Source organism: Sorex araneus, chromosome 1 (assembly GCF_027595985.1).
Source record: "Sorex araneus isolate mSorAra2 chromosome 1, mSorAra2.pri, whole genome shotgun sequence".
Lineage (NCBI taxonomy): Eukaryota > Metazoa > Chordata > Mammalia > Eulipotyphla > Soricidae > Sorex > Sorex araneus.
This window is the reverse complement of record NC_073302.1, coordinates 158,575,173-158,600,460: the sequence shown is the minus strand read 5'-3', so window position 1 is coordinate 158,600,460 and position 25,288 is coordinate 158,575,173.

Sequence of the window (25,288 nt, the reverse complement as noted above, 5' to 3'; positions counted from 1 at the left end):
GTCTGTATCTGTGGTTGCATTAGCAATATAGAAGAAACCATTCTTGAAATCTGCAGGCTGGGTTCCAGCTAACCCACAGCAACATATGACATCCTAAAACATGATTTGGTCAGAATCTCAGAATGACCTGACAGCAGGTAAGAATGCAGCAAGAGTCCCCTTTTGGTGTTCCTTCTGCCTCACACTTAGTCTCTTGGCCATCTGAGCCTGGGCATCACACTAACACTTTTCCCTGGGGGGAGGGGGAGGGGCAGTGTTAGTGGCGGGGAGAAATTAGGAGAGATAAATGCCTGTGTATTGAATCATGACAACTTGATATCATCTCCTATCTTCCTTGACATCTGTGTCATTTAGATCGGGAAAGGCACAGTTAGTTTTCTTAACCATACGACAGTATGTGACCTCAGCAATGCTGAAACTCCATGTTCTGAGTAACCCAGCCCACAGAATACTCAAAGCATCTCTTCGCTTTTCTTTTTCTAAGACAGATCTTGCTGGCCAATTACTCTAGGTTAAAGATGCATATGGGGTGGGGGATGGAGTTGGTTGGGCCACGCTCAGCAGAGGTCAGGGGCTGTTCCTGGCTCAAGGGAATCATATGCAGTGTCAGGGACTGAACCTGAGTTGAGAGGATGCAAGGCGAGCACCTTTACCCCTGCAGTGTCTCTCCAGTACCAGGGCACTTGTGAGTTCAAAGTGTGGGTGTGAGATGCATTGCTTTTGTTCGGTTGTGGAGAATCGCCTCCCCAGGCCCTTCGAAGGCACCATGAATGGGGGAACAGCCAAAGGCTGGTTGGTAATTAGTGACCATTTGTTTTCATTCTCACTTCTCTGTTACAGAGTAGTTTTATAGAAATCGTGAAGGGTGGGGGTATACATAGGTGGGTTGAACATTGTTATAACAATAAACGAATGTAAAGCTGCTCCTTCAGAGGAAGTTCTAGGGGATTAACTGGAGGACAAAATCTCATATGAAGGTTCAGCACTCCAGATTACTAGGAGATCTGCTTGAGGGCAGGATTCCATCTAAAGATGTGTGTCTTTCTCCTTTCCTTAGCTACTCTTCCATTTAAACAATCATATTGAATACTAACATTTGTGAACATAGTAAGAGATATATTAAGCTTAAAGAGTGGCTCTTCCTGGGGATATCTTGCTGTATATCTCAGACTTTAGTCCTCAGGCCAGGTTAGTCTTTCCTAACTCCAACAGGGTCCTTATTCAGTTACCTCTTTTTGGCTCATGACAGAGTTCACTTTGTGGCTGTGCTCTTATTCTTCTTATAGCACTTAGCGCGTTCCTTTTCAATGCCAGGGTACCTCACAGCTTGCCCTGGGTTGTCCATCCAAGTCCCTCACTAAGACCTTCCTTTTGGCGGTGTTAGGAACTAAAGGCAATTGAGACTTAAGTCAAGTAAATATGATGGATGCTCAGGAGTAAATATTATTTGGAGTCAATTAATTCCCATGTTATAAAAGCATAGCATAAACTATCTTCCTATGTCTATACAAAAAGGACATTACTAAACCACGCAAAGGGCATAAGGAAAGAGAAAAGCAATATAGGATTAGGAGTGCCTGATGAAATTTGGTGTGCCTTGGGAGCACTGTGGGGTAGTCCTGAGGGAGGAGCAAGGACAAACCAATGTTATGCTACAGGCATTAGCTTTTCAAAGGCTGAATGTGAAAAATCAAGGGAAGTGGGAGCCCAAAGAATATATAGGATGAAATTTATGAGGCCCACCAATATTAAGAATGGAATAAAGCCAAAGCAAAAGTACATGTGAAAGGTGCTTGCTCTGAACATCTTCCCCCCACACCTAGGTTCCAACCCTGCACTGCTTGTGATTTCTTGAGCCTGCCAAGTACACAGCCACATATGAGCCCTAAGCGCCACAAATTGTGTCCCCCAAGCCAAAACATACACAAAATGATGTATGTTTAGAGGAAGTCAACAATAAAGAGGTTTGCGTTTCACAATTTCATAGAAGTAACAGACTTAAATAAATTACAGTACTGGGCTGGGAAGATAGTTCAAAAGACTGGAGCACAAAACTTGCAAGCATGGCCCAAGTGTGAGCCTCATCACTACACGTTCCTTGGTTCTTCCAAACAGGCAGCATCACTTTACCAAATCCAGTGCTAACCCATCAGGTTTATACAGCAGGACTGAAGGACTGAGCATCACAGCAATGGGAGTTGCCCCCAGGTCCTTGAGTTCTGCTTCAGAGCCTCCCATCACATCTTCTGCCCCCCGAAAATAGAAGTCATTTGGAAAATGCATGTGAAATGGTTAAACCAAAATACCAAGTTCTGAGGACCCCTTGACACTCTGATAGAAAAAGCTTCCAGATCACAGACTAGGGGCTATTTCATTCCTACTCTATGTTTTTCCTTATTCATCTTTATCAAACTCTTCAAATTACAGCATGATTATTATATCGTTCCAGGAGAGGTGCCACTATATGTTGTTTTGTATTCATTTATGCATCTTTTGGGCATCACCAGAGAATACAATTCCATTTGCTTAGATATTTGCATATCTCGAGGGGAAAGTTTCTTCTGGGCATCCTTCTGGTGGTAACATCCTACAAACTCCCTAGCACCACTGCTCTTGGGCAGTAAATCAGTGAGGACATAGCCTTTGTCCCAGAGAGGACTTTACCCCCAATATTTCCTACATGGATGATTCTCTTCCTAATCCACCTCTAGTTTGAAGATGTCTTGGGTCACATTTTGTATGCTTCCTGGACCTTGTCCACAAACCTCTGTGACATTTTAAAACAAAGTCATTTCCATTCTCTATCCTGATCCTACGCACCTGCAAAGTCTGGTCTAACTGTATAACCACATAGTCATGGCCTCTATCTGTACCTGGCTAACTTGTCACGGATTCAACTGCCAGTTCCTCCCTTACCAGCTTCCAGGAGTCTTTTCATACTTACAGCTCAGAATATGTGTGGCTTCACAGGCTAATTGTGGGAAAGGGTTACATCGATCGCTGCCAGCCTTACCAAACACCCCCTGTAGGCAACTCACCCAAGTCCCAAGTGGCTCCTACAACTGGCAGTCACAAGAGACCCTTCTGCAGATACTACCCCATCCCCCGCCATCTCGAGGGTTGGTGATTCTGTAAAGAAACTGGTTTCTCCAGCTTGAAGCCAAGCTAGAGAAATGTCTTTCCCCGTACAGTAGGCTTATCAAAGCATCTTTTCCACAAAGAATGGTCTTTTCCTACAGAGGAATTTTTCCTTTGGCATTTACTTCAGAGACAAAATTGAATTTGTTTCTTATTTAGCGCTTGAAACATTAGTTTGAAACTGAGTAAGAAAGATCAGCTTTGAGGGAAAGGGAGGGTGCTGGAGAAGTAGTATATACGTAAGGTACTTGCTTTGCATGTGGCCAACCCTGATTCTATCCTCTGTACTGCATATTGCTCCGTGAGAACTACTAGGCAGATTCCCTGAGCACAGAGCCAGAAGTAAATGCTGGCTTTACTACGCAGACCCTCTCTCAACCCACCCTCTCCCTGGAGAAAAAAAAAAAGTTCTGCTTGGACCTATGGTTCCCACTGTTTTGCCAACTTCTGCTTTGCTCACCATGCCCACCCAGCTCTTCCCTGACTCCCCCCTCACACAGGATTCTGTTGTTTTTCTTTTTTTTTTCTTTTTGGATCACACCCGGCGATGCACAGGGGTTACTCCTGGCTCTGCACTCAGGAATTAGCCCTGGCGGTGCTCAGGGGACCACATGGGATGCTGGGAATCGAACCCGGGTTGGCTGCATGCTAGGCAAACGCCCTACCCACTGTGCTTTTGCTCCAGCCCCTCTGTTGTTTTTCTGAGGCAACAACCTCCTTTTTGAATTTTTGGCTTTTTTGTCGGCTTTCTATCTCTAACCTTTATAGGACTAACTTAACCTCAACCCGAACTGTCACATCCAGAGAACATAATCCATTCTCTGATAAGGTTTATCAGCAATAAGAACTGTGGCTCCAACAAGACAACAAAGCTATCCTCTGGGGCTTGGCCATTCTTGGAAACAAAAGAAAGTGGGAATTTCATTTATTTTGCAATAATTAGCTTTCCCCTCCACTGTCATCCGTGTCTCTAAGTGCTCCACACATGTTGACTTCTGGGGTGGCCTTGATACAGTAAGGACTACCTCCTGATTGTCTTGTTAAATTCTCAGATTACCTCTGATTTAATATTGAAACCTTGACCATTTTACATCCTCTTGGGGAATTCATAATAAGTGCTCTTACACTTCAGTAGTCTGCACAAGCATCTTTAGGAGCCCATTGAAAAAGTTGGTTTCCAGGTATCTTCCTGCCTGAGTAGCTCCAGGACCCGCTTCCTATTTGAGGACCCTTAAATTTCTGAACCCAGAAATAGGAGCATATATTTTGCTAAAGTGAGGCATTTAGATTGTGGTAGCTGAAGAGATTGTAACAGCTGTATGGTTACTTTTATTTGCATATTTAAAAAAATTAATTGACTCGCAAAAAGCTGATTTCAGAGATATTACTTATGAAGCTAAATTTTTTAAGTGAGTTGATTGAAAGGTTTATTAAAAAATAATGAGGGATGCCACAGAGTAAACTTGAAAAGAAAGAATGTGAGATGGAATATATATGACGACAATCGAGAAAGCTGTGTGTTCATGAAGGATGGGGATGACTGACTATTTGAAATGGTTATTTAAAACTTACAGAATATTTTTTATATATAACACATCTTTTTTTGCTATAAAATACTATATTTTAAAACAAAAAGAATTTGAATCCCATAAAAATAGGAAAAAGAAAGTGGAAAAAAAATACTGGGCAACCATCACTAAGAGATTAGCACTTATATCGTGTATGTAACCTTGCTTTCTCTCAGCCTTGTGCAGGTTGCACACTGTCTCTCTGTGTCTGTAGACAGGATTGGAGACATAGTATAGTAAGTGAGGCACCTGCTTTGCTCACAGCTCACTCTGGTTGAATCCTTAGCGCAGCCTGGTCCCCCAGCCCTGTCAGGAGGGACCTCTGAGCACAGAATCAGGAGGAATTCCTTAGCACCACTGAGTATGACCCCAAAAACACCACCTCCAAAATTGGAAACATGGTATATGTACAGATTTGCCACTGTTTTGTTGATGTTGTTGTTTTAAAAAAGACAAAACATTTTACCATGCTGTTAAAGTCTCCCAAAAGATTATTGGAATGGTTTAATAACATCTCAGCAAAAATCAGTAGTTAAGAGAATGTGGCTAATCTGCCTGGCTTCAAAGTCTAGCTCTGCTCTGGGTGGATTATTTAAACTCCCTGTACTTTCATTTCCCTAATATTGGTAGCACAGGAACAGTAATATCAGTTCATAAAATTGGAGAAGATGAGATAAAGTATTCAGCCCATACTAAGTACTTGAAAATGTAGACACTATTGTTCTGTGTATGTTGCAATATTGAGAGAATTCCTTTATTTATTTATGTATGTATGTATGTATGTATGTATTTATTTATTTGTATTGATGCTTCATACTCCTTAGAATGTTTGATTTCTGTAGACCCAATTCTGGAGTCAGAATCCCAAGTATAACCAACTAGACAGAGCATTAGCTTAACTGCTCATTAATTCAATAGCCAGTTTACTCTGGCTCTTTGGATTTTACTTTCCTCTTAATTCTGACTTAATTTTTTCCCGAAAATCTTACTTTATAAGCTACTAAAATCTCAAACAAATAGAACTCTTCTCTTATAGCAGCAGTGAGAATGTCTGTTGCTGTCATAGACAGTTCTTACTGCTTTGATCCTATGACTGTGGGGTACAACCAATATAGTTGGGGTCTTGGCTCTTCAATAGGATTTGTCATCAATACCTTCTTTTTTTACTGCCACCAAAGGAAATTTTAAAAACAAGAAAGTTACTTGCAAGCACCACATGGCACTCAGCACTTTTAGAACTCTACATTGCAAAGAAGAGGGCCTTAACCTCCTTTGGAGAGCTAATATAGGAGATAAGTCACTTGCCTTTCATGTGCTCATTTTAGTCTACCCTGATCAAACTATATGATCTTCTGAACACTATCAGGAGTGGCTTCCAAGAACTACTGGGTATGACCCAACCACCCGCCCAAATAGACAGTTACTATCCAGTAAAACCAATATATTAGAGTCATTCTCAATTATTTCTTTTATGGTCTGGATGTATCTTAATCAATTCTGTACATAGAAATTCAGCCTTAAGCACATTGCTACAATGTTTTTTTGGGAGGGCAATGTTCATGGGTGGCACATTCAGTAGTTCTCAGGGATCACTCTTGGATCACTACAGGAGACTAAAAGATTGAACCCAGGTAAGCCATCTATAAGGCAAACACTCTACTCGCTGTAGTGTCTCTCAATCCTCCTCTGCTTGTCTCTGTAAATTTTCTGAGCTTTTAGTTTTCATTGTTCTTTGATAGTCTCCTTCACTGTGAGAACTCTCTTTCCTGCCTTTGGTTCTAGGGTACAAAGTACTGAGTGAACTGACGGGACTGGTTATAAGTGTTAGAAAATATCTATACTTTTTTTTCTTTTGGGGTCACACCAGCTGATGCACAGGGGTTACTCCGGACTTTGCACTCAGGAATTACTCCTGGAGATGCTTGGGGGACCATATGAGATGCCGGAAATCAAACCCAGTCAGCCGTGTGCAAGGCAAACACCCTACCCACGGTGCTATCGCTCCAGTACCTACACTTTTTTCTTATTGGCTGAAAGTTTTCCATAGCAGGGACTCTAGTCATTGCAGTTACTCCTAGAGATTCTGTTGGTGGATTACAGGAAAACCCCTATTTCTCTTGCTCTCTGGTATTTCCATCAAAAAACTGAACCTTACCAAGCAAACTCTTTTTTGGAGGGTGGGGTGTGGTCAATTTGGAGGACCACATCCAGAGATGCTCAGATCTTGCTCCTGGCTCTGCACTCAGGGATCACTTCTGGCAGGGTTCTGGGAACCATATTGGGTACTGGGGAGGGAATCTGTGTTGGCCACATGCAAGGTGTCTTACTCTGTACTATCTCTCCAGGCCCCTAAGCAACCACTTGCGTCATTTGCTCTTTGGGCCTGATGGACAGAGCCCTTCTATTGAACTTGAGATTTTTAATCCATTCAGTGGTGACATATCCTAAGATGGACTACACTTGATTTCTTATTTTTTGGGGGAGGGGCAGGTCTCATGTCAATTTTTGGTCTATCTGCCCTGTCCCTTCTTGTCCCCCACCCTCCACCCACCTCTTCACACACATACACACGTCAGCTTTTCGGCCTGCTGACATTCCATATCTTTCTCAGCAATGGACCCTCCAAGTTGAAATATTGCGTAGGGAATCCTGATGATGTGCAGTTAAAGGGGACCCTGAAAAGCACCCTTATCTAGCAGAAGCTCTGATATTCACTATGTTCTCTTCTAGTACTAAGGTTTTTTTTTAATTATACAAATTATACAAATAATCAGTAGTGTCGGCTGACACTGTAGAAGCTGGGAGAAGTATTCACAACACTTGCCTGTCCTTCGCCAACTACAAGACCAAGATGACTGCCCTCTGACGTCATGATGGATCTATCACATCTTCCAGAAGGGCAATGGAGAGGATTATTCATGACTTTTACTCGGATCTCTTCACAGCCACGTCCACCTGCCCACGTACCAAATTCCACAGGATGGATATGTCGTTCCCAACGTCCTCCCTTCCGAAATCCGACTTGCCATTTTGTCGGTAAAGACGCGTACAGCATCTGGTCCAGACAAGGTCAGATCCAAACACCTGAAGAATCTGCTGCCAGTACTCATCAATACACTGGAATGGCTCTTCACATGCTACTTGTCCATATGCAAGGTGCCATCCCAGTGGAAAACCAGCAAGACTTTTCTGTTGTACAAGAAGGGAGACATCCACGACATCGGCAACTATCGCCCAATCTGCCTGTTGTCCATCATCTACAAGTTGTTCACTCTAGTCATCCTGAATAGAATAGGCAGAACACTAGACAAAGGAGAACCATGCGAGCAAGCTGGGTTCCGAAAAGGATTCAGCATGATCGACCATATCCACATGGTGACCAAACTCATTGAAGTTTCGTGAGAGTTCAATACGCCACTCTAAACATTCACTATTTTAAAGAAGGCCTTTGATTCTGTTGAGACTGAAGTGGTCATCGAAGCCCTAGCCAAACAGGGCATTCAAACTTAGTACATCAAGATCCTCCACGAGCTGTATTACAGATTCACACCAGGATCTCACCATTCTACAAGGAAGTAATCATTGACGTAGAGAGGTGCTCAGCAGGGTGATACCATTTCACCAAAACTCTTCAGTGCCACCCTCGAGAACGTCATGCAATGACTGGAATAGGAAGGAATGGGAGTGAAGATAGATGGTTGGCAACTACACCACCTGCGCTTCACTGATGACATTGTTCTAATAACAGCAAACATTAGCCAAGAGGCACAAATGCTGGCCGACTTCAACTGCAAATGTGGAAAGGTCAAATCTCAGCAAAACAATGTTCATGAAAAACTATCTAGTCCCTGACATTCCATTTGTTCTCAATGGAACGAACATCTCTGAATGCAGCAGTTATGTGTACCTGGGTCGAGAACTCAACATGAGGCACAACTTGGTGTCAGAACTGCTCAGGAGGAAGAGAACAGTGTGGAACGCTTTCAAGCATCGAAGAAGTGGTTAAGAGGATGAAGAACCTCCGGCTCTGGGCACATTTTTTTGACTCCACCATTCTTCCTGCACTAACATACGCCTCAGAGACCTGGGCCCTATGAAAATAGGACGAGAATGTTTTGGAGTATCCCAAAGAGGAATCGAAAGAGCTATTCTTGGAGTATCACATTTCACTCAAGTGAGAGAAGGAATCCAGAGTTCCAACCTCCATTGATGATCAAGAATCAGGAACGCTGTCTCATTTGCCAAGACGTCAAAAATCAGATGGGCCAGACATGTAATGCGATTTAGAAATGACCCGCTGGACTAGAGCTGTTACTGACTGGATTCCAAGGAATGTCAAAAGACCACGTGGCCGCCCACCAATGACATGGTCAGACTTCTTCAAAACCTGAATGAACAGGTCAAAACCCTGAATGAACAGTTTGAGGCTCTTCCTGTTCCTGGAGCAAGCAGATATCATTGGGATACACTAGCATGTGACAGGGACAAATGGAGACCTTACTGGTGCCCGCTCAAGCAAATCGAAGATCAACGGGATGACAAGTGATACAAGTGATACAAATAATCTACTTAATATTGTTGAAGCTGCTACTGTCATATTCCATAAGAGGAAATTCTCAGGGCTGCTATGGGTGGTGGCACATTCCCAAAAAGGCCTATTTCTAAATGACAGAAGACAATGTTTCAGTCTCACTGAATGCGCAGACAGGTAGAACAGCTAATGAGGGAGAGTAGGATCTATATTAACAGAATACCTTTCTTTTACTAAGCTTTTATTATTCTTATTTATGTATTGATTTGGGGGGTTCCACCTGACAATGCACAGGGGTAACTCCTCGCTCTACACTCAGCAATTACTCCTGGCAGTACATGGAGGACCATATGGGATGTCAGGGATCAAAACCAGGTCTGTCACATGTAAAGCAAGTGCTCTACCCACTGTACTATCACTCTGGTCCCTGAGATTTTATTTTTGAAAAATTACTCACACAGAGAAAGTTTCCAAGAATAGTACATGTAACATCCAGCTAATCTTTGCCCAGTCAATAACATTTTGTGACATTCCTTTAATTCCTTCAATACATGGATATATTTACTTCCATATGTGTATACACTTTTATATACAATTATAACTTTTATCATGCTTTACCCCTAAGGATAGATGAGACTTGAAATTTAACATTTAACAATGTTATTTATTATATACTACTAGACTATTACATACATATTCAAAATGCCTCAATTGTTTCTATTAACCTAAATCGGGTTTTTGCTTTTCTCTTTTAGATGAAGTAATACTACACATATTTTGTTGATTATGATGTTTTTGTTTTACAGGTGCTTCTTAATTTGGATTGATTACTTTCTCATGATTAGATTCAGGTTAAGCTGGGACTTGGAGGGAGATGCATGAACACTCCACATATGACACTGGGTACATCATGATCTCAACTTGTGCTTCAGAGTGACATTAAGTGTGATCTCTTTGTGAATGTGGTATTTACTGTATTTATCCATCATTAAAGGTGGAAACAGGAATCTGTGGAATAAAATTTTGTGAATATTTCATTTCCTACAGTTCTGTTTATTTGTGACCATACTCAGTGGTGCTCGGGGAATGAATAATCTGTCTCAGTGTTTAGGAGTGGCCTCAGCAGTGCTTCTGGGATCATGTGGTAGCAGGAATGGAACCCGGACCTAGAGCATGCAAAGCGTGTGCTCAGCCCATTGAACTATCTCTTACCCAACGGTTTTAGCATCAATAACAGTTTTAGATGGCATAATTTTAATTACTACAGTGATTGTGAAACAATAAGATACCATCCCAGATGGTCCCCCGAGCACCGCCAGGAGTAATTCCTGAGTGCAAAGCCAGGAGTAACCCCTGTGCATCACCAGGTGTGACCCCAAAAAAGGGAAATAAATAAATAAATAAATAAATAAATAAAAGTGAAAAAAATTTACTCTATTATTCCCTTAGTGTTTTGATTGGCTGATTATTTTCCACTAAAGACAAGCTTTCCCTTCTTCTCTCCTTTAAATTATTTCCTACTTGTATCCATTTAGGGTCTATTTTTAAATATGTGACGTCTTTAGTCAATTGCCATCATTGATATGCTTGGATTGTTCCAAATTTGTCCAATGGCGACCCTTTCAAGATGGTAGCTGTGCTTCTGATGAAGACTGTACACAGTATAAATTATGGACAAGCACTTTCCCAAAAAGGGGGAGGGGTGATTGCAGAGACTAAAATCCTATCTAGGCTGTGATAAACCCTCCTATGTTCACTAATTCTTACATAAATCTAAAAATGTAAGTGATATTTAAGTGCAACTTTTTTTTTAATTTAGCAATTGATGAGTTTGGCTATATTGATTTTATGGCATAAATGGACACAAGAGTAGAACACTAAATATTATCAGTGGACAAATGAATGGAAGAACATATTAGGACCTGAACCAATATTCCCTTTATCCATACCTGATAAATTATTTTTGATTTGAGGTATGGATATCTGTGTATGTGTGTGGTGTGTGTGTATGTGTGTGTGTGTGTGTGTGTGTGTGTGTATGACCTAGATGCATATAAATTAGGCCAGATCAGTGGTAGTGCACTTACCTTAAACATCTGAGGTCCTGGGTTCCATCCCTGACACTGAAAAAAAAAAAGTCAAAGGACTTTTAATGCACAAAAGCTAACTATTAACTAACTTCATATAGAATATCTCAACTGCTCCCACTGACCCATCTTGCAGGATTCACAGATGCTTTCCATTCCCTTTGAAAACAAAATTCGATGAGATGCACAATGCACTGAGCACTTGAGGGCAGTAACTCCTCTCGGATATTCCCAAGGACTCTGCTTTCAGAATTCTGCTGTGGTTTACTCACCCAGAGCCAGTTGTATTTGTTCCCAAGCCTGTTTGGGGTTAATTAGACTTGTGATTCTAGTACTTTAATTAATTGAATTAAGCATATTTTAATTAAATATTATGAAAATCAAAAAACTAGGCGAACAAAAAAGAAAGTAGTTATTATTCTGAATATCAAGTTGAAGATTTTGAGAATCTCAGTTGTCCCAAGTCACTAAAAACATTAGTTTTACAACAGGTGTAAAAGAGAAGCATTCAAAAAACTGCAAGAGGAATCATGAAAGCTCCATTCAGGTCTAGATTCAAGCTGCTTCTGAAATGTCTGCCTTATTTTAAATAAATTGAAACTCAAATAGTTGCATCACGAATATCTGCAAAATTCAGATTTGCAATAGGGGGATAAAAAAAAGTCTTTCACCCTACCTCAAAATATTGTCTCTGCATGTGTTGTTATTGTTTAGGATTTTCAGCTTCCCACAAAAACTACAGATGGTCACTGTTATCTAAAAAAAGGTCTCTGTGTGCTGAATATATCCCATGTTACAAGGTTTGCATCATTATACAGGTTAGAGAAAGCTTCTCTCGAATTTCTGTATCTCAGGAAGGATTTCTTTTCAACCTCTCTAAGTACCTAACAGTGTTTATACCTTTCCTAAATTAGACCTTCAAAATTTTTTGCTGAGAAGAGCTTATATAACAGTGCACTGTTGCAAAGGCGAGCTTGCAAATGGGCGCACTAGCTTCAGCGGTGTCCTGTTCTGGCATGAGTGGAAACCTTTGACTTCTGGCTGAGGCAGCTGCTAGCTGCCACCCATCTAGCCGTAATTCATCTAGGAGTCACTTAACAAGCATTTGTGGATGAGGATTTTTTTTTCACTTTGGAAACTATTCAGGAGAACGTTATAACTAAAACAGCCAAGACAGACTGGACTCAGCAGTCAGACGGTCTCTAGTGGAATAGGGGAAGAGAGACACACAGGATCCTTAGCCCCCTACTATGCTTTGCCTTCCAGGTAAATCTCCCGGAACCAAGCTTGCAGCCCAGAGGGTTGGGCCAGAGAACAGCCTCTCACCCTTTCCTCAGACTAATGTGAGTGAGTACAAAAGCGTGGGGCATCAGACCAGACACAGAGCCCTGTCCTGTCACGTCATGTCACAGTGACATGGATGGACCCACTGCTGAGGAATGCAGCCCAGACCCCTCAGGCTGACATCTGAGCCTAGAGACCCCAGGACAGCAGTCCAACTTCCAGTCTTAGCCCCACTCTTCCCCACATTGATACCCCCTCCCCGGAGAAACTCATCTCAGTCCCCGTTGATCTGAATTGCTTTCTCACCCTGCTCTGACCTCTCAAAATCCTGCCCAACCCTTCGGATGAAGCAAAGTAAGCCTTTTCCTTGAGGCCTTCTCTGGTGTCTCTAAGCCCTAAGTAGTGTTCTCTCCTTTGAAGCCTTAGCGCTCTGGGTGTGTTCTGCTTGAGCTTTTAGTTTCTCTCCCTTTTCCCTCCCCTTCCCTCCCCGCTGGAGCCCTCATCATTATTATGGCACACTGGATGATCGGTGTCTCAGAACAAAATGCAGTGCAGAAGAGCCTTTCTGACGATGGGGGTTGGGGTTTGTGGCCTCACTGAGACCTCCCTCTCCTCCTGAGCCATGTCCCCAGCCCAAGTATCCTGAGTTTAAACGTTTCCTCCTCTGCTTCCTGAGGGCAGGCACTGTGCCTGTCCCTTATTTCCATTTCTAGCCTGACCTGGCCTACCCTGCAATAGCTTAGGGTTGGGATTTTTTTTTTAACCTCTAAAGAAATGTTTGATAGCTGTTGAATTAATTGTGTTAGTTTTTTACTCTCTCACCAGGCTGCCTGAGTGCTCAAAAGAGAGTTTAGAAAATATTTTTTAAGAGCTAAATGGCACATCAATTAGGAAAGAAAATATTCTGCTCCTACACCATGAAATTCTCTGAGCTGAAAAATAAAATAAATATTCAGAGAGAACATTTGACTTCCAGAGATGTCTCTTTATAGATGGTATAGATTTAGAGTTTATTCCAAGGCAATTTTTATTTGTTGAAGAGTAGAAGATTTTTTTCACTCCTTTTCCATTTTCTTGGAACCTTAAAATTTCTATCTTCAACATATTTGACTTAAAGTAATTTAATTGTTATTAAACAACTAAGAGTCTTAGAAAAGGAAGGATTTAAGATTGGTATACGGGAGGGGGGGGGCAGGCCATTGAATGGTCAAATAAATAATCCTAAGGATTAATGCTTCAGATCATGCAGGAAGCTACTTCTCATATATAAGACATTTCTGTAATTTATTATTGATACATTCTATAATGATATATCTATTTCCTCCTTGCTTTTCTGCCACAGAGTTGGGTGGCAGGCAGCTGAACAAGCACTAAAGAATTTTCTCTATTAACTTTATTTTGTTATTCAGGATGGATTGTGACATTGACAGCATTATGGATCACTCAGCATCCTCCCCTCCCTTTATTTTTCCCAGTACTTAATTCTCTGGAGACCGAGGGGCATTTCAAGGTGGGTTCAATGCATTAAATGTGTGTGGTCTGACTACAGCAGGCACCAGGATGGTATACACAGTAATGATCTCATTCCAGATTCTGGCTTCATTTTCATCTCTGGGGTGTGTTGTACACCCAGCAAGCACAGTCAGCAGCAGCCAGACACATGCCCACTTTCACTCCTCTTGCTTATTTGTGTTAGCGTAAAAGTGGCTTTTCCTGTGTGGGTGGGTTCCTGAGAATTCTATGAAAGATCTGCACACAAAACTCAAAAGGTTAAGTTAGAGTTTACTGTACAGTTTAAGTAGATGGCTCTAGGTTCCTCCTCAAATGCCCAGGCCTCTCTATACCCATGTATGATGTTGCTCATCCTGTCCCTGGTGCTGCCTCATTTTCATGCACAACCTCCCAGACACACCCCTCCCCCACCCTGCCACACACACACACACTCACACACTCCCTCCCTACACACACAGAGTCTACTTGTCTCCGGTGTATGATGGTCACCTTGTGTCACTCTCTATCCTATGTGTGCTTTCTTGTCTGAAAGTGTTTCCCTGGGCTTTTTCCAGACTGTTCCTCGATGGTTTGCTGACACCTTATCCTGGCTTTCCTTAGTTTCCAGCCTGCTGAGCGAGATGTCTGTGCTCTATACCTGTCACTGGGTCTCTCTCAATGGTACTCCAGCAGTTTCTGTTGTCCTGTCCTGGTTTTCCAAAATGTCCAGCCCTGGCATGGTGTGCATGGATGAGACTCCTGTGCTCAGTATCTGTCCTTGCTTGTACTCAGCCATCTGTCCAGGACCACGAGTGTCCTACCTGACTCTGCAGTCTGCCTGGGGATACTCAGAAAGTGTGCAAGGAGAGAGTATAAACAGAGAGAATGCTAAGAGGGTAAAATACTGGCTGTAGACTTCCTTGTATCTGCTGTTAGGTCCCACCCCCAGCAGTCCTATTATCTATTCTGACTGCATTCTTCTCCTCCTCCTTCTGCTCTCTTTCTCCTTTTTTTTTTCTTTTTTGGACACACCTGGTGGTGCTCAAGGATCACTTCTGGTGGACTCAGGGGACCATATGTGGTGCCAGGGGTGGAACTTGGGTTAGTAACATGCAAGACAAATGCCCTACCAGCTGTACTATCACTCCAACCCCCTGATTGGATATTTTTTCAACGGGATGAGGTTTAGCTGATCAACTAAATTTACCTGACATTCCACCTTTCCACTCCCATTGTATAATTTGCAGAAGGGTTTCCACACATACCACCCAAGTCTGGTAATGGGATACAGATTCTGAACATCTGAAATGAATGATTTTGGATTACTAAGAAGACAAGAATTATTTTCTGTTGACTTTAGTATGAGAACTGACTTGGCTACTTCAAATTTAAAAAGTTGCTCGTTTTTACTGATAGCAGAAAATAGTTTAGTCTTTGTGGTCCAAAACCCTGGACCCATAGTGATCTTTAAAAAGGGATCCTATTCTGGCCCATCAAACTCAAATACTTTTAGATAAATGGCTAGAGGTTTGAAATGATACATGAGATGATCAGTTCTTCTTTGGCTTGGTGCCCCTTCATATAAACATGGGGATTTAGTTCTTAGGTCTCTGTCTTTTTGTCATCTTAGGGTTTCCAGAGCTTTCACAGAAGACAGAAGGATTTAACCTTGATATTCCTTCTGCCTAGGACTGAAGCGATAGCAAGTGGGTAGGGCGTTTGTCTTGCATGCGGCTGACCCAGGTTTGATTCTCTGTCTCTCTTGGAGAGCCCGGCAAGCTACTAAGAGTTTCCTGCCCCCTACGGCAGAGCCTGGCAAGCTACCGATGGCATATTTGATATGCCAAAAAACAGTCACAACAAGTCTCACAATGGAGACGTTACTGATGTCCGATCGAGCAAATCGATGAACAGGATGACAGTGCAGTGCTACGGTGCATTTCTTCTGCCTAATTCTCTTCCTAAAGATGTTCACATGGTTTGCTGCTTCACTCCTCCAGGTTCAGATGTTCCTTTCCCTCTTAGTTGAAGGGAGGTTGTATTACACAGGGGGAAGTGGTCTCCAATTCACCATTCAACATTGCCCGGGGATCCCACTCCTCACACCACCACATTTTGTGCATGTATTTCTTTTAGCACTTTTCCAACTTCTAAATAGCTCGTGATTCTTCATGAAGATTCAGTTGACACTTGGGCTCCTTAGGGAATTTTCTTCACCCATCCCAAGAAGAATCAGCCTCTCCCTTGTGTGAATTCCTATGATGACCACCAATGTAGGAATCTGGTTTTTTCTGCTGTCTTCTATAGAACCATGACATAAAGTCCAATCATTATAACACTACATATGTAAATATGTGATTTGTGTGACAGTTAATAATCTCCCTATCATTCTACCCACTCATGCCTAAAAACTGAGTCTACACTGAATTTGACTTATGAATTCTTCAAGGACAGGAAATACATGATAATAATCTCTGAATCCTAGTGTGTCCTAAAGAGATTGACACTGAAAAAAATTGTCAGCGAATGATGGATTGATGGACAGGTCCATCAGAGCCAAAGTTCTAAAGTCCTTTTTTATAGGCTCCTTCTACACTTTTCCCCAATACTACTTTTATGTATAATTTTCACTATCACTGTTGCTCATATATAAATTTATTCGTTCATGTGCCAAATTGAATATAAATAAGTAATCATAGTCCCAAGTGATTAACTTAAAATCTTAAAGTTGGTGGCTGGAAGAAATAGTTCTGGAGTTCAGGCACTTGATTTGCATGATGCTGACCCTAATTCAATTCCTGGCACCTCATGTGGTCATTGCAAATCAGGAGGAATCCCCAGGCATCTCTAGGTATGGCCCAGAGGCAAGATAAAAGAAAAAAATCTTAACTTTTTAGTGTAGAAAGAAAGGGAAAAGAGGTTTATCTGATGCCAGAAAGAAAATCTGGAGAAAAAGTTAGAAATACTGTGTCCAGAGCATCAGCCTGCAATTTTTCAATTTTTCAATTTCAGTCTTCAGGGAATAAACAATGAGCACAGAAAGTTAGAGTAGAATGCATTGGAAATTGTTTCATATTTGATTCCGCAAAAAAAGAGAATTAAAAGGACTTGACATAGAATAGAGCGATTTTATCAAAAAGAGAGGACACTGCGGAAGAAAGGTCATAGAATTCAGCTGAGTACACAGGGATGGCCATAAATCACTTTAGCCATGTTCTATGTCCACTAGCAGTAGCTTATGTTTGAAAGAAAAGTGCAAATTCCTCATCCAGCACCATTTTTGCAATTCTATATTGTAAAAACTATTTTTTTCCTAAGCCCATCTAGAGATCAGAATATGAAGTACTTTCCATTTTATTTTAGCTATGAATTACATAGCATGGGGAAAGCAACCACATCCAGAATGCAGGATCAGTGACAATAACCTTCTGAACCAGACGTGTCAGACTGTCATCCAATGGTCCCGAACTTCCTTTCTCTGAAACTCGTATCTATCACTTCCTGACTCATCATGATGAACACCTACTCCAATATCTCAGACAGTGACATCTTTCTCTCTAAACACAGAGTTCTGTTTCCTCTTCTATCAGTTTTACCCTCCATGTTAAACCATCATCAAACCATTTGGTTCTTCCCAACACCTCATCAGAAAGACAAGACACTCATGACAAACAATGCCATGCTTCCTCCATTTATTCTCTCTTTTCTCTTCATAAAAGAAGCTCCAAATTTTAGCACAGCACTTAGCCTCTCATATAAAAGGCTACAAGGTATAGCTTTGCAACTGATTTCTGATGATAGATAGGATAGGGATAGAAGTGACTTCTGCAATTCCTCAGTTACATTCTTTAAAGGAGAGTGTGTTGTAAGGAAACCAGAGAGATAGTATAAGGGTAAGGCACTTGCCTTGCATGCAGTTCACCTCAGTTCTATTCCTAGCACCACATACATTCCTCCAAGCAATGCCAGTGCTCACTCCTGAGCACAGAACCAGGAATAGCTGCTGAGCAGAGAACCAGAAATAATGGCTCCTGAGCACTACTCTATGTGGTCCACAGAGTGTATCATCCTGAAATCTAGAATATGGATATAGTACAACTAACTGAATTGTGGCCACATGGTTAGTTGTGGTGAACCATGTACAATAAAGCAAAGTCACAGATAAAAAAGAGTTTGGGGGTGGGGGTGGCGACAATACAGCGGTAAGACTCTTGCCCTGCACACAGCTGAGCTGGGTTTGATCCTCAGCACCCCAAGCAGCCCCAAGAGTGATCCTGAGGACAGAGATGGGAGTAAACCCTGAGCATCACTGGGTGTGGTCCAAGCATTCCTATCCCCCACCCCCGTCCAAAAGGAGTTTGGGCCTCTGATAACTTCTTAGTGTAAATCTCACTAATTCCATCTTTAGTATAGAAAGGTTTTACTGGGTTTCCGCTGCTGTTATTTTGTATCTCTGTCATAGCTACCAAACTTGTACAGTCCTTCACAAAGTGGCTTCCCACCAAACATATTTTTCCATTCTGGTTTTGCAACTTTTTACGTCCTACTTACCTCTCTTATTTCTACTCTCTTCTCACACAGATCCCCTATCTTCTTTCAGGGTAAGTACTCCTTCTTTACCTTATCTGACCATGCTACTCCCTCCAGCATCAACATGGCAGCCCTCATGCATGCAACATCTAAAACACATTTAAATATCATTAGCTATCTGGTTTACATGGTTATACCATATGTTCTTTGACTCTCTAAATCTGCCCTGTCCTTCTCTATCCTGTTCTTGTTCTGAGAAGCTGTACAGGAAGCAATATAGTTTTGCATAGTCCAAAGTCCTTTCGACTCTGAGTTTCAACTGGATTTGATCAATAGAACTCAAGGCATTGCTTAGGGAGAAAATTGTTAATGTCTTCCCTATTTTCTCTCTGCCAGGTCACAATTTTCTGCATTTTTCTCTATGTGTGTGTTCTATAGAATTATTTCTGGAGAATTATGACTGATAAAGTTACTAATAAATAGAAAAATTAACTATATTGGCCTCTGGTTATTCAGATCTGGCAGAGGCTTTAAAAGGAAGTATTAGTGGCTAAAAAATTAAAATCTCTGTCCCTAAAAAAATGGCACCAAAATGTTACCTGACTTCAGGCTGGTACAAAATAAAGAATGTTGGGACTAGATTAGTGGTTCTAAATTTTGGTTGCACATTACAACAATCTGTCTGGGAAGTCTTTCAAATCTTGATTCTGGGTCAGAGCAATGACAGCATTTTTGGGAGAGATCCAAGCAGCAGAATTTTGTTTTGTTTTGTTTTCCTGGGTAATTCCAATGTACTATAAAAGTTTAGATGATGTAGGTCATTGGTATCTTAGAATGGTAGAGTTTATGTCAGCATAAAATTAAATGAAAGAAAGTTTCAGAAATTTGGAAAGTAGATCTTTAAAAAAATGATAACTCTTTTTGTATCTTGCTTCAGAACCTATGTAGAACTATCCATGATCTTGCTTGAAGTTCTGAAAATCCTTATTATGTCACAGTGGCCATATCTGAATAAAAATATATATATTCCAAAATAATATTTCAATGTCCTAATTTACTAATTATTAAATAACTGATTAATAATTACTGATCTTGATTTTTCATGACTAAATTCTTTTGTGAAACCACACATTTCATATCTTGTAGAAAACCATGCAGATATAAAAATAAACTTCAAAAACAGAAAGAAAAAAACCTAAGATTTCTGGGAAGGACCAATCACCAAGAACCTCATGGTCAAAAAATGTAAAGTTTACTCTAAGGTGTGACTAAGACACTTGAGAAAACCTTTCATTCAATGTTCAACGTTTTAAAGCCATTTCACAGTAAGATAATAAGCACCCATTGAAAGTAGACTACAGATCAAATGATGGCCACTCAATACCTCTATTGCAAAACACAACACCCATAAGGAGAGAGAGAGCAAAAGGGAATGCCCTGCCACAGAGGCAAGGTGGGGTGGGGGGATGGAGTGGGGGTGGCGGGAGGGATACCGGGATCAATGGTGGTGGGGAATGAGCACTGGTGAAGGGATGGGTACTTGATCCTTGAATGACTGATATGCAAGCATGAAAGTTTGTAAGTCTATAACTGTATCCCATGGTGATTCATTAAAAAATGAATAAATAAATAATTTTTTTTAAAAAAAGATAATAAGCACCCAGGCCTGAGAGAATTGTAAACTGGCGGGAGATTGAGAGAAAGAGGGGGAAAGAGAATAACTGAGAAAAATGTGTAAGCATTAAGGGAAGCAGGGAAAGGGAGAAAGAGAGGGAGGAGGGGAGAGAGAGAGGGAGAAGAAGGAGAGGGAGAGGGTAAGGGAGAGGGACAGAGCATGCAACTGGCAGAGAGATAGACAGTTATAGCTCTTGAGGGGCCATTAAGGTTCAATTCCCTTGCTACATACCTCTCCCTCCATTCACTCAGCTCCTGTAAATGACTTTTCTGATTTACAGGGGAGAGGAGGGGCTATTCATTTCCTGTGTATTATTCCATTACTTACTAATATCTGAAACCAGACTGAGAGTTGTTGTAGCTGAATGGGAGGAGGACAGGGAGAGAAGAAATTGTAATCATATGAATTTATTCTTTGGCTTTTTGTTGTTGTTGTTGCTAATGGGCTCATTGCATCTGATAGCTAGTAGGACAAAATATTATTGTAATTTATTATTGAGGAAGTAAAAAGCAAGATTTAAAATTTTATATGTCAAAAGAAACAATCTGATCACTAGGACTGATTACTCTTCAGAATTTAGTACGGTTTTAAAGTCTGAACTTATACACGTAGCACATAGTCGTCATCTTTCTAGGCTAATAAACCTTCTGAAATTAATGTTTCTTTACAGAGGATATTTAGTAAAATCATGAGATGGTTTGTCTCTAGATAAATCCAGTAGAGGTTAATAAATGGCATTTTTTTTAAAAAAAAGAAAGTAATTTGTCACAACTTGGAGCTTTCTTAAATAAGACAGGAAATGATGTAAAATCAGCTATCAATGAGATAAAACACAAGAGAGCAAATTACAATAGCCTTCATTTGAGTTAGCCATAGGAGTTGGTTGTTAATTTCCTGTTTATCTTTTCAAAACCTACCCTCAGGTAGGAAACAAAATGTCTTAAAAGAAGAGGTTGATGGTTTGACAGAGGTATATAACTTGTAATTAATCAGAGAACTCATACTTGGATAAATATGAATAGTTGGTTAAAATATTAAAATAATCAATTTAGAGGATCAGTATTTCACAAGAGGAAAAGTTACCACTATATCAGAGTAGATATGCTTTACAGAGGAGTCAATTGACTTTTAGTCTAAGCTTTTTTTTTTTTTTTTGCTATACTATAAAATATCCTATTAGCTACTCTAGTGGCCTTTCATTACCAGAAACTTACAACTCAGGTTGTGGTTTTTAGTCTCTTTAAGAGACAAGGAACAATATTTCCTTTTCTTATATAAGCTCCAGCTCATTAACTATATATATATACATATATATATATATATACATGCACACTCAAACTATCTCAGAGGGACAACATGAAGAAATATTTAATAGTTTTTCTTCACCATTCTTCCACCTAATTATTAAAACCTGAATTTTGTTTAGGGTTTTAATAACAATGTTCCTATCCAGGAAATGGATCATGATTGCTCTAATGCCCTGTTAGTATAATGACCTCTATTGCTGGATAATTATTTTCTCAGCTTCTTGTGGTGACCATGTGACCCACTATTGGCCAATCAAGTATAAAAGGGAATCTTTAGAGGCTTTCTGGGTAATATGCTGCTTTTTGACAGAAAGAGATATGTTTTATAGTACATTTTCTTAGACTGCTCTTTCTATTCTTCCTATCTGATATATTGATGTTAAGTCTGGATGCTTGGAGCTAAAACATACATCTTGTGACTTCCCCTCAGGCAACAGCAAATAAAAGATGAAGATAATGTCAAAGATGCCAACCCAGAGCCCTAACATGGTTGAGCTACTGAACAGCTCAGAGATTTTCTATTATTGGACTCTAATTAGACAAACAGTAATATCCTTTTGACTTTCACCACTGATTATTGGCTTTTCGGAAATTTGCAAGCAAAAACACCCCAACCAATAAAATTCTTTCCCATTGAGGACCTAAGTTTTTGTTATTCTATTATCATATAGATGATTCTATTTAGCAACTATTGTTAGAGTATTAATCCAGTTTTATATACATTATACATTTGGTAAATTCCTCAAGGGAAAGAAGTATAATCCTTTCTGTGATATAAGATAATTTTCACTTTAAAATATTAATTAGCTACATGGTAATCTTAACTATGAAGACTGATAATATTAGTCTTTCTTTGGTTCTAACAAAATTGGTAAACATCCTTCATCTGAACTATGACTACAGCAATATTGTTTCTATCTTGATGGATGGACATTGTTGTATGCTATAAAAAAGTAATTTTTTATTGGACTTCAAATTTTTCAGAGTGCTCTTTCACTTGTATTACTTCAATTGATTCTCATGACAACCTCCTAAGGCATATATTTTTAGCTTTGTTTATACATAGAGTACCTAGACAGGAAAACTAAGTGACTTGTTCCTGCTTATTCAATTAGTAACTGGGAGAACATGGACTTACATCAAAGTCTATATTATTTTCATAATACCATGGAGAACATAAAGTCACTGTAACAGTTCTGAGTTTCTTTCAGTTTCTAACCTAGATATCCCCAGATCTTATATTGTATTTTAAATATAGTACATTGAAATTAATAGAATTTAAAACAAGTTTTATACCTGCCATACCCATAATAACTGATATTCTCAGTTACATTTAGGTAGAACTGACTTAAAAACAATTTTCAAAATACCAAAAGGACATAAGGATGATATTTAAAACCATTGCTTCTCCTGGGACACGTAGTAAATTTTCTTAATATCATTACTTCAACACTACTGGAATCACAGTACAAGCCTATCCATAGCGAAAAAAAAATCTATATTAGTTGAATTTGCCTAGCACAGTATGTGCTACATAGTAAGCACTCTATAATACTTACTAATTGTACAATGGGTTGCTGATCTACTTATTTATATACAGAGAAACACTCATCTTTTCTCTCTAAAGCACATTCATCTATTGTTTCAAAAAATTGATCTGGAGATCCAAAAAGTCTGCAGTTTCAAGAAAGCAACATTATACAAAACAACCATCCTCTAGAACTAGTGGAAATATCCAAAAACAAGATGAAAGCAATTTGTTTTTTCAGTGGTAATGACAGAGTCTAGAAATAGCATATCTGTCTTCTATTGGGAACTGACTCCTTTCTAATCACTTTTCTCCTCCTGCTGGATTAGTTTAAAAACATAAATGCCAGAGTTTAGCACATGTCTTTGATTTTAATATTGCAACCACCTCACTGGAGCTAGTGATCGAAGAAAGCTATACACCTATTAAAGTACCCAGAGAGTGGAATTATAGTTAAGATAGTCTTTTGTGAAAGTTTTTCAAGTTGTTCTTTTAAAGGAAAATTCATATTCTATATTTTTAAAATCCTTTCCTTCCCATCAAACTTCATTGCACTAATGAAGTGGGGGTAAGGGTGATCTCATAAGTGAAATCCAAAATGTTTGCAAACTTCTGTGTCTCAATAAGGAAAACAATCTTTTCAAACATTGGCCATGCTTAGAATTTTTTAACAGTCTATTCAAATTTATTTTGGTATTCAAATACTTTTGAGAGTTAAGGGAAATGAAACAATTGATGAAAACTTTTAGGCACAAAAGGTCTGAATTAACTTTGCAAATATCAGTTAACTAGAATGTCAGGAAGTTCACAGGGACTAAAATATAGACCATTTTTGTGACCCCAAGAAGACATGGGGTCAAAGGAGAATCCTATTATTAATAGCACCATACAATGCATCTATGAGGTCCTGGGTTCTATATACAAAACTAAAGGAAAAAAGGAATCAGGGGGTTAGAGAGATGGTCCAAAGGACTGATTTGCAGGCTTTCCATGGGGAAAACCTTGATTCGATCCCCTCCAGTGCCACATCAAGAGGCTCAAAAGAGAGGGTAGGAAAGTAATATGCAAGAATAGGAAATTGTGTGCTGTTATTATATCAATCAACATTTATTTTCGTAGGGAAGAAATTCTTTATTTATTTATTTTTTTTAGTTTTTGGGTCACACCCGGCGATGCACAGGGGTTACTCCTGGCTCTACACTCAGGAATTACTCCTGGCGGTGCTCAGGGGACCATATGGGATGCTGGGAATCAAACCCAGGTTGGCCGTGTGCAAGGCAAATGCTATACCCACTGTGCTATTGCTCCAGCCCCTCTTGGGGAAGAAATTCTTGAGAAGAAATAAATGTTCCTACAGATCCCTCCGTCCCTCTCAGAGAGCCCGGCAAGCTACCAAGAGTATCTTACCCACGTGACAGAGCCTGACAAGCTACCCTGGCGTATTTGATATGCCAAAAACAGTAACAAATCTCACAGTAGAGATGTTACTGGTGCCCTCTAGAGCAAATCGATGACCAACGGGATGACAGTGATACAGTGATCCATACGACTATGAATCTGACAGGCTTCTAGCCATTTATAAACAATACAACAGGCCTTTAATCCACTTTGATCTGACTTTTGTGCCTGGCATTAGACAGAGGTCAGAGTTCATTTTTTTTGCAGGTAGCTATCCAGTTTCCCAGCACCACTTGTTGAAGAGAGACTTTCCTTGTTCCATTTTGCATTTGTTGCTCCTTTGTCATAGATTAAGTGGCCATATATTTGGGGGTCCATGACAGGATATTCAACTCTGTTCCATTGGTCTGCAAGTCTGTTTTTATCCCAATACCAGACATGAATCTATAAGGTTCATAGAAGAATATGTAGGCAGAACTCTCCATGACATTGAAGCTAAAAGCATCTTTAAAGATGAAACAGCATTAACCATGCAAGTGGAAGCAAATATAAACAAATGGGACTACATCAAACTAAGAAGCTTCTGCACTTCAAAAGAGACAGTGATCAAAATACAGAAAGAGCCCACAGAATGGGAAAGAATATTTACCCAATACCCATCTGATAAGGGATTAATATCAAAAATATATAAGACACTAGTAGAATTGTATAAGAAAAAAACCTCCAACCCCATCAAAAAATGGGGAGAAGA